Here is a 12,043-nt window from a genome sequence, read left to right on the forward strand (position 1 = left end):
TTTATACATTTACACATATACATGTAACAGACATAAAATTTTGATTTTCCATTAAGAAACAAATATCGACATAAGTAACATATATCAATGAGATAATTTAGAACCACATTTAATTAACAATACTCTAAATTTTCAAGTGTGCATATGTAATTTATACATTTACACATATACATGTAACAGACATAAAATTTTGATTTTCCATTAAGAAACAGATATCGACATAAGTAACATATATCAATGAGATAATTTAGAACCACATTTAATTAACAATACTCTAAATTTTCAAGTGTGCATATGTAAAGTGTCAGTAATGCACATTTATGTGATTTTCTCTGCACTATGTGGTCCTTTAAAGACACATTCTTGGAAATTAAAAGTACCATAAAATGAAATCACAAATGAAAAATATTCTGAAATATGAATTTTCTACAATGAACACTTTAGAATATCCACTTTTTTGTATACACTTGGTTTAAAAATATCCTATTTGTAGAAGGATTGGACAGATTGAAATTGAATTTCAATGAAAAGTTGTGGACATTTTTATTTCTTAGAGATCTAGCATTTCACATTGATCAAGGATTACTTACATCTTCATACTGGTGTATATTGGTACATGTAATAGTAATAGTAGTGGGGAAAATGTCGTTTCTGGTAATGCTGAGTGTCAGCATTTCTAAAACTGAAAGATCTATGAGTAAAATTGTTCTCAGTATGTTATCATTGCCAAATGAAAGCTGAACTGATTTCCCCATTCTTTCCTCTGGGGAATTATACTTATCTTTCAGTCTGTGTCAGGAGAAACTGTCATTTAAGGGCAATTTCTGTTCCTACGATGGCATATTTCTTTTGTTTATGTTCTTTCTTTTCCATGTGGGAATCTTTCTGAATGTGTGACTGTACAGCTTATCCATGCATAAATGGCAGCACCAGTTCCTTCTCTTGTTGCCTTAGGAGTCGTTGCTGTTGATAGGATGGATACTGAGGGGAAGGGCTATTTCCCTCTGATGTCTGAAGTTAAAGATAATTCCTGTCTTTACATGTTTTGTTTTTCTACTTAAAATCTTTTATCTTACAAGGCTTTTGATGACTATATTAGCTACTATGATTATGAATAAGCAGAGTTCTCCCAGATCACATTAGACAGATTTGCCAAGGGGTATGTTAAGAATTAATTTTAAAATATTTCAGAATTCACATAATTGAGGTCCCATACTAACAGATAATCCAGTCTATACAGAGATCTTTGAAGGTAATAGAAAGCCCAGTGTTGAGAAAGCAGCCTGATACCATGGTTCAGCATGCAGGCTCTAGAGCCAGACCACCTCAGTCTGGATTCCTCCTCTGTATCCTTGCTAGCTGTGGGAACTTGGGCAAGTTAGTTGAATCTTTGCACCTTGATTATCCTCTTCTAAAAGTAGGAATTGTGTAGTTCTCAGACTTAAATGCATTAATACTGGACAAGTTCTTAGAATTCTCTCTATGCATCATAGGTAACCAATAAGCATTAACTACATGATTTTTTTTTAATGAGCTCTCCAGCACCTAGTGCAGACTTATCTCAAATTAGATAATCTCATAATAAGTGAATGTGTACAAAATTGAATAAATACCTGGATATCCCTTTGATATTTCCCAATGTAAAATTTTACAGGACTTTTTCGTTTAATATATCTTTACTGAAATCATAATGTGTGCTAGTACTGTATCAAGCACTTCAGAGTTGGAGATGCATTACATGTACCATTTAAGAAGTGTGTGGTCTTGGGTGAGTTGTGTAACCTCTTTTTAGCTCATTTTCCTCAGCTGTAAAAGGGTTGGTGCAAAGAATAAATGAGACCCTATATAGATATATGTATGTAGAGTGCTTACTTGTAACTGGCCATAGTAAGCATTTAATAAGGTGTTAGCTTATTTTCTACTATGGGAGGTAAAATATGTGTAAAATAAATAATACAGGGTAGAAAATGACACACACATTAAGAGATGAAAGCGTTAGTTGTGTATATTTGAGATGAGGCATCAGTGGGGCATGGAGAGGAAGGTTATGAGGGAGTTAAAATTTAACTTGTAAGTTGAAGAACATAATGGAATTTAGATATGCAAATATGCAGAGAAATGGCATTTCAGGAGAGGGAACAACACGAATGAAGACTCAGAGTTAAGAAACCAGGATATTTAATGGGAACGGTGAGAAGTTCAGATTGGCTAGATTCAAGGAGATATCCATATATACTACCAATGAGGAACGTAGTGAGAAACAGAGCTGGAAAGGTGGATTTGTATTCATGGAAGTCCTTGAATAATTGAAAGATGATTAAGATTTCTGGGTAGGGAAATCCCATGATTGAAGCTTTCGTGACTTCTTTCAGGAAAGTTTCACTTGGCATGTAGATGTAGGAAGGAATGGAGGAGGAGGAGTTGGGTAATGGTTCAAACAGGAGAAAATGAGGTCCTGAGCTAGTGTACATGAGAATGAGGTGGGGGGAACAGATAGAAAAAAAATAATTTCAGTGGAAGAGAACTTGGCATCTGGATGTGGAAGAAAAGCAAGAGGATAAACAAATAATGCTCCTTAGTTCTGTCATTTCAGGTAACAGAGAAGAGTACTGCCATTAACAGAATTAGGGAACACAAGACCCGAGCAGAGTAAACAGGACCAGCAGTAGCAATAAGCTTCGTCTAGAGCTGATTGCGCTTGAGGCATTGGCCCCCATCCCTGTCATCTGGGTGAAGAGGTCTTTCTTTAAGTAGGTGGAAAGGAATAGAATTCTTTTTATAAGCCCTGAAATCTGCGGATGGAAGGTAAATGCTGCAGTGTACTTACTGATAAAGCTATGGAGTTACGGCTTCATAGGAGAGCACCTATGTCTCTCTTGTTTCAAGAAAATAATCAAATGAGAGAAGTACAAACAGAAAGATGAAGATGTGTTCTTTGTTGATCTTGACGGATAAATGGAAATCTGATCCTTTATGAACTTGGGATTTTAATATCAAATACAATAAACTATGTTTAAATAGTACTAAGGCTTTATGATAAGTCAAGTGCAAAAGGAAAATTCAAGATTAATTCTAACAGTTCAGTAGTAATTAAAAAAGCTCAGTATACTACCCAAAACATTTGGATGCCAGAAATAGATAGTTTTTTATTCTGGATTCGCTAGGTGTTGGACAAGTTCACGTTTTAAATGTTTAATTATATTTATTTTGAGGGGTTTGAGTTTCTTTTTGGAAAGTTTTTGCTGTTTCTTTTTAACCTCCTTACAAATCAATTTGATAAGTTAGGAAAATATATAATCCTTAGGCAAGTTACTTTATTAACTGGTAGCTGCCGTTAAAGGTAATTTTATTTTTAATAGGCTTCAAGGGAGAGACAATCTGTGCTCATCAGTTAGAATCTAGTATACTTATATCTAAATGATTAATAGTTATCTAAATATAGATCAGTACAAATATAAATAAGAATACTAAATAAGTAATAGATAAATACTTACAGCTACACAAAAGCTGCCGTTAAAGGTAATTTTATTTTTAATAGGCTTCAAGGGAGAGACAATCTGTGCTCATTAGTTAGAATCTAGTATACTTATATCTAAATGATTAATAGTTATGTAAATATAGATCAGTACAAATATAAATAAGAATACTAAATAAGTAATAGATAAATACTTACAGCTACACAAAGTTTACCAAGCTCTTCAATTTATAATAGTAATTGGTGGGAGTATGATGACAATATTCATCTCATTCTGAAGAAAACCTGAAATGCATTGAAATAAAGGGATTTGTCTATTTCTTTACAAAGTAGTTTATTATTATTAAACTAAGACTGTCATTCATGTAAAGTGAAGAATTTATCTTTTCCATTTGTTCCCTCATACTCAGGGCATTTAATGTTTCATAAAATGAACAGTGGTCATTTTAACATTCTGATGATGAAATTGAAATTGTAAATGGATCGTAAAATTCTTGTACTAAATCTAATATGTAGCAATGTACAAAAATATTTTAATCTTAATTCTAAAACATATGTATGAGTATACAAATAGAATTGTGGTTGGGAAGCCATAACCCTACTAATTTGGGAATGTTTAACCTTATTTTGGAAATGCATCATGCAATTGTCTTCAGATTGGAATTCTTGTTCTTATGAACCATGGAGTCATAGACTAGTTCTTCAGTATCATTTTATTTGATCTCTGTGGCAAAGATTTATTTTTGCAACAAAATTTTGTGAGCCTCTATTGTGTTCAGGGAACAAACAAAGATGAATAAAACACCGTCCCTGCTCTCAAGGAACTCCCAGCCCAATGGGGGAGGCCAACGTGTAGAAAGGACTGCAGTACTGTGTGTGCCTTGGAGGAGGGAAGCCGCAGGCCTGGGCTGGGGGATGAGTTTCAGCCTCTCTCAGTCGTACTACTTCTGCTTAAACAATGACAGTGATGGTAGGTTCACTGCATTTTAGGTCAGTCTTTTCTGTGATTGTCCAGTTTTCATTGTTAAAACATTTTCTTTTTGCTTTGTTTTTAATGGTGGACCAAAAATCGACCACCGTAGAATGTCTAAAAAGATATGCAAAATCCAAGCCCTGATTTTTTTGTTGTTAGAATCAGCAGACATAAAAGGACTCTATTGAATTGTTATCAGTGTTTCTGTGTCTTACTACTACATTCTATACTCCTGTCCTTGCACACTGGTAGCAAACTGTTTGTGAAGGGACGGGGGTCCTCAGGCCGTCCTCGGAGTAGCCTTGCTCAGTCAGTACACGTTAGGTGCTGTGGCACTGGCTGTCTTTTCTGGAAGTGGATTGTAAAATTTCTTCTGCTTCTAATTAAAGTTTAGAATTAGCCTGTTGATTTTCCTTTAATGAAATTCATCATCTCTGTACTTTATGAAATGTAGTCCATCTCTTGCCAGGTACTCATTGTTCCAGTACACTTATAATACTGAGGATGGTCAGAGCCAAGAACACAGGGAGAGGTGACAGTCCAGGTCCCCACGATCAGCTGAGTCTTCTCATGCCTTTTCACATCACACTCATCACTGCCACGTTCATCCCAGTTTGCGAACCTTTCTGGTGCCCTTTTTGTAAGACACTGTGCTAGGTGCTGGGGTTGCAAAGACCAAATGCACACCATTCCTGCCTTCAAGGTGCCTAGCGTCCTATAACGGGAGACTCTGACCAAGTTCTGTTTTTTGTGTATGTTTGATATACTAAATTGTGATGTCCTCATAGAAATGGTATAAAACATTACTAACTTGGTAATTTCTTGAATGTTACTATTCATTTCAAAAGAGTTGTAGAATTAAAAAGAAAGATATAGGGGAAAGCACATGGCAATATAAAGTAGTCCATGCAGAATTCTCCTTAATAATTTTCATAATAAAACTATCTAAAATAAATGGAAATGATGATATAGTAATCTTCTAAAGCTTTTTATAGATCAAATTTTCCCCATGATAGATATCAAGATTTAAACAGGCAACCAGTTTTTTTGGTTTGTAAGCTGAATTATTTTTGTTAGATAAGCCATTCCGGAAGAGGTGTGGTCTAATAAACCTTGTTAATTTTGATGGCCTTCTACAAAGATCAACTACACTAGAAATAAATAAATAAATAATATTTTATGTTAAAATGTATTTTAAGAGAAATATACCTACTTATAAATATTAAAATTTAATTCAACAACAACAAAAACTTTTAAAATAAAGGTCTACCTAAGCATAAATTATACATATCTATTTATATATTTTTATATATAAAACAAAATATTTATAAAACTTCATTGTTTTATTGCACATTGAGAAATGGTCCTTCAAAACTGATAACTTCATCTTTTATATTTAGTTGGTATCTTCCAGGCCTGTAAGATGACAATAATTTATAGCATGCTTTATACAAAAAAAAATATATATATCTATGAAATGTCTCTTTAAAAGTTTAGTATTTTGTAAAATGGCCAACGTTTATTAGGCAAATTTTTGATTAACCAGGATTTTTATCATATATTAAATGATTTTCTGGTTTTCCTGAGCTTTGCTTGTTTTTCATTCTTTATGTACCCACAAACCACAGTCAGACATGCAGAGTAGCTTGATAAATTAACATCAAAATCACTTAACAACTCTTTTTTAGATTATAGATCTTTCTCTGAATCTCAGATACTAGAAAATACATCAGGGTATTTCATAGGGACGGGGAGGCTGGACCTTTGGGAATCCTTTCTGACTGAGGGCTAACTCTAATGATTTGTGGGACTCTCCGCCCTACACCAGTACTCAGATTCTTAACGATGCAGATGCATTCGTTGAAGAGCAATTGGTCTTTCTTATTTGGTTGTTTGATCTGGAGAAGGAAACCTAGAAATACTCCCATGGTTTTGTGAGATCCGAAGCACCATAGTTAACCTAAATTCTATTGCTGAGAATTTGTGTTGTACTTTTGAAGGGTTTTGAGCTTCTACAAGTGCTGAGACAGAGCTGCTCCGGTGGGCTTGCACCAGCTCCTGTTTCTTCTGAGCTCTGCCTTCAGCGACTTCATGGTGGCAAAGTAGCTTGAGATAGGCCATCCTGGGTATTTCACCATGAAATTTGCGAACAGTACAAATCAGGGTTTTTTTTTTTTCCCTCCTAGAGAGTTGATTGTTAAACATTTACCAGCACAACATTGGCTCCAGCTTTAACCTTATTATGAACGTAGCTAATAGTGTATGCTGATCATATTTGCTTAGTTTTAGAATTGATTCCCCCAGATACTTTGGAAAGCCCTCTATCTGCATGGTACTATTCTAGGAACAGGGAATATAAAGATTAATAGAAAGATGAATGTTTTTGAGAAGTCAATGTTCTTTTTGTAACCAAAGGGGAGAAATTCTTTGCAGAGGTTATAATCAGGTAACGATTTTAAAATTATTATTTTATGTATTGTTAATACTATGTACTGCAAAATGAGTGACATGTTTATTATATTGGCTATGCATCAGAATAGCTCACAATAGGTGACACAGTAGGTGTGTTCTTAAGTTACGTTTATTTGGTTCATGGCTTATATCATATACGACATTATATACATATATAGAGAGACAGGTATAGGTAGTAATGTTTAATTAGCATATTACTTGTTAATTAAAATAAGATAGTGTATCTGATAATGTTCTTATTGATAGTCTGGAACAGAAGGCTTTTCTGAGTGTCTCCAGGAATTGCTTGTATAGGCTAGGGAGACGAAAATTCAGCATGCACACAAACTCAGCTGTTGGTGTTTAAACCGAAATAGACTCCATGGAACCAAGTACAATCAACTTTATGTTAACAAGCATTTGGAGGCCTTTGAAAACACAGGCCACCGATCTAGGGGCTCATTCATTTGGACACAAAATTCAAGTAAACCATCTGGAACTTAGTGAACTAGTCCACCGTTTATCTTTGAACTTTAGTTGCAGTGCTTCCTCTGACAATGTATGCAAGGGTAGAAGGAAAGATTTCTTCATAATAAGAGGTTCTCTCCTAATTAGGATTATCAGGTCTGCTGCTGCCTATCTTATTACAAACGAAGGTGCAATGCCTTTGTGAGGTGAGATGATGAAAGGGTGGGTAGTTACAGGCCGTGCTTCTCTGGACTCCATTTAACCTTCTGAGCGATGAATTCCCTTTGCTTGGCTAGGCTGTCAATCTGAAGAGCAACCCAGACTTCCTCTGGGTTCCTCACACGCACTTTGCTTATCTGTCTGAGTGGCGTTTGTCTGATCTTCTCTTTTGCATGTTTTTACTTTTAAGATCTTCTCTTTCTTATGTAAAAAAGGCAATTAGACTCGTATCTGTTTATTTTAAACAAAATGGCTGTTAATTAGTGTGATCAAAAACCCTGCCATTGTAGACTATGGGTTCCACTTTGTAGTTTCTCTAAATTGAGTATGGTTTGGTGCCAGTTGACATGATAACAACTCAAAGTCTGGTTTTTTAAAAATTAATGAACAAACACATTTATGAGGCTTTGTTTTGTCTGGTTTAGATCTATAGGCTCTGAATGCATCAGAGTTCTTATTTTTTTTTTACTGACTAATGCTGTTGCTTATTAAAAGTGGATAAACTTATTGAAAAACTTTTTTGATAATATAGCTGATGTGTGAAAACTACACCATTTTTACTTAATTGGTTCATTTATGAGTTCGTAAGTTGCAGTACAAAGTATGCTAACTTATTGCATTAGTAACACACCCTAACATTTCTTTTTACGAGATTATTAGCTTATCAGACTTTAGAAACATCTTAAATGATCAGACCCTGTCTCTCTCCCCATACCCATTTAACATTTGCAAGAATCAAGCAGATTCTAGGTATTTATTTGATATAAAACAACTGCAAGAGCAAGGGTCAGTATGAGATCACTGAGTGCCACACATCTTTAACATGTACAGTATTTTATAGTGATAATTAATGTTCGGAATAATGGTGATGGGGGCCTGGTAATCTTTACATGTCTATAACAACTTTGGATTTAAAAAACATGATCATCCGTAACACAGCAATGAAACTTAATTTTTGATTGACTACTTTGAAAGAAAAAGTGTCCTTATTTGTGAATGGTGATGGATCAAACATCTCACTACACTTATTTAGATTAGAGAAAAAATCTAATAATAACAATAGCTACCATTTGTTAAATATTTACAATATTCGAGGCAGCATTCTGTGCTCGATAATTAAGTAATCCTTGGATTCATTTATATATTATCATGTTTAAACTTTACAGTAATCTGCAAGCCACTTTTTTCTTTTTTGGGCAGCTGGCTGGTACGGGGATCTGAACCCTCAAGCCAGACTTTTGTATATTCATTTTCAGTTGAGGAAACCGAGGCTTGGAAAGGTTAAATATCTCACTACAGTTCACTCACCTGGTATGACAGAGGTGAGATGTTAACTCAGATCCTCTGACTCCAAATGTTTTCCACTACACTGTTTCCTAATACTTGTCATAAGAGATGGATTTGAAAAATCATGTTTTCCTGCGCTGTGAGTAAATCACAGTCACCCTATTTCTTTATGTTTAACTTTTCCAAGCTAAAAAGAGTTTTCTGCACTTTTCCTCTTTTTGTAGTTATCTCACTGTGTGGAATTTTTTATCAAACATCCTTATGAATGAAAAGCTGTTCTTAATGAATTTAAGTGTTTCAGTGATCTTTATCACTTATCTTGGAAGGTTCTTGCCTTAATCTGTCCTCACTGTTGAACATTCTTTCTTGGTATTTAGCCTATATTTACTTCTTTTGATGATACTCATTACTTCTAGTTACCTCCCTTATTGTGGATATGTCAGTAATGATCTATCTCTAGCCAACTGGCCTTTGTTTACAGTCCTTCCCACAAGATTGAGGCTGATGTTGTAATGATGCTTAGAGAGGATATAATATAGATGTGGGTAATTGGGCAATCAAATTCAAAGTACGTTCTAAGCCTAGAATTAGTAGGAAAGTAATAAATGGCACTCAGTGTTGGTTTTCTACATCATCTATACTTTGGTTTGCATTTAAAGACATCTATACATGATGCTTTAAGATTATTCACATACAGTAATTTTGTACAGCTTGTAATATTAGAGTATGCTAGCTTAATTAATAGTTTAAAGTTTATATATTATTTAATATGACACCAATCTTTTATTTTTTATTATTTTGTGCTAAATCAACATCTCATGCAATATAACCTTTGATCATATTTGCTTATTGCTTCCTCAAGTCCTTGATTTCCATTTCCTTTTCAGTAGTAATGAGACAAATTATCAAAGAAGCTCATTTGAGGAAACTCCAATTGTAATCAGTTAGCTTGATGGCGGAAAAGATTTTTGCTGTGCAGCATTCATCCTCCCCTGTGGATACCCAGTGTAGTAATTTAGAGCTTAGCACAGTTTATCGAGCACCCACAAAGTGAGCTTTACAAAGTAAAACCAGATTTCTTCATTCCACAGAAAATAGATATCTATTCATAAGCGGCATGTGTCTGGGGATTTTTGTTTTGTTTTGTTTTGTTTATTAACGTTCTCATAATGAGCTCACCTGAGGCATCACAGAAAATGGTTCTTCCTGTGTTTTTGTTCAGAATTGAAGTTCTGAAAGGCATGAGTTAAATAAAAAGGATTACAAAGTTGTGAATCTAGAACCCGTGTACACAAGGGGGAGAAACCCGATCCATAAATAAAGAGCTGTAAAAAAAGGAGAAGCCAGCAGGAGAACCCTAAAATTGAATCAGGAACCAAAGCAGAAAAAAAGGAAGGGAAGTTTAGAGGGCAATATGTAGTATGGAAACAGGCCAAGCATTGTGACGTTCAATATACAGATCATTACTCTTTTTTGAAAACATAATTAGAATCCCTGAAGATCAAGAAAATGGAAACATGGGAAAAGAAATAGGAATATTTCACCATCAGACATTTAAAGCTATGGATCATACACAACATTCACATAATGATGACCTTAAGCACTGAGAGACGGGACATAGAAGTACTAGTAGAAAACATTAAGACTGGGAATAGGAGAGGGCACCTCAAGAACTATTTTGGGGGGATATGTTTGACTAAACTCTTTTGACCTGAATGCATATGGGAAAGTTCTGGATTCTCTGAGGTCTAGGATCAGTCTTCCACATTTCTAACATTTGGGGCCAAGCCTGAGAAATCAACAGGTCCTAGTAGAGGATCACGTCTGTAAAAACTAATAGTGCCATAGTACTTACCGTTCGATGACTTTACATGTTGTATATGAATTAACTTTATCCTCACAATGACCTTATGAGGATGGTATGCCATTGACACATTCCCATTTTACAGATGAAGTGGCAGACACCCAGGGAGATTAAATGACTTACCCAAGTTTACACAGCAAGGAAATGGCAGAACCAGGCTCAGACTCCAAGCAATGCTGGAACAGAGCCCATGTTCGAATCTGCTGTACTACCTACCCCTTTCCAGAACCCTGGATGGCCCATGTTGTTTTGTACCTTTCACCCACCCCATCTAATCAGTCACCAAGTCCTGACAACTCCAGCTCTTAAACATCTAAGATCTGCATATTCTGTTGGTGAGACTTTTCCAAAATGTAAGTCTACCACATAACTCTTTCAGTTACAATTGTTCAGTGGCTCTCCATCACATCCAGGATAAAATTCAAATTCCCTGATATGATGCGAAAAACCATTATGATCAGATCCCCGGCCCTCACCTATCTCAACAAAACTTCTGCTCCAGAAAGAGTGCATTGTTTGTGGTTCCCCACACATACCAATTTTTTCTCTGCCTCCATGCGTTTGCACCTGTTGTTTTCTCTGCCCACAATTTCCTTCCTCCTTTCTTGGCCTGGTTAACCTCCTACTCATTCTTGAAGATTCAGCTTGAGCAATGTATCTTCCAGGAAGTCTTTCCTGATCCTGCCGGACAAGTTGGGGCCCTGCTCCTGTTTCTCACTGCATGTTGTGTGTAGCCTCATCATAGCACATGCACTGAATTGCATTCATGGATGTTTTCCTCACTGAGTTATGAACTGCTCAAGGGTAGGCTAATGTGTGCACTGCCAAGTACCTCCTGGCTCTCACAGGGACTGACACAGAGTAGGTGCTCAATAAATAAGTGTTGAATGAATGAACAAAAAAATGAACGTCAGGATCTGGTGGTATTAACACTTCTGTCTTCGGAGTTTCAGGTTAAGATATGATTTAGTATCAGACCTTAATTGTACCAGTGTATTTTTCCTTAAAAGAGAATGATGGTCAGCTCCTTACCTTCACTGAGGAGATAGATAAATAAAGGGAATGAATTTAAATTACATATGAGGGAATTAAACGGAGGAAGTAAGACTTTCCTTGTGATTTTAGTGACCAGAATCCATTTGAAAATGGACTGACTTCCTTTGGTGTACTTTAAAAATGGGATGCATTTTCTTTTGGCTTGTGGAAAAACTGTTGAAGATCGTAGGGCAGAGACTCCATCTGATTGTACATCAGATTGCCTGTGGAGCTTTAAAAATGATAGATTTGTTGGAATCCATACTCAAAA

This window comes from Galeopterus variegatus, unplaced genomic scaffold (assembly GCF_000696425.1).
Source record: "Galeopterus variegatus unplaced genomic scaffold, G_variegatus-3.0.2 Scaffold1243, whole genome shotgun sequence".
NCBI lineage: Eukaryota > Metazoa > Chordata > Mammalia > Dermoptera > Cynocephalidae > Galeopterus > Galeopterus variegatus.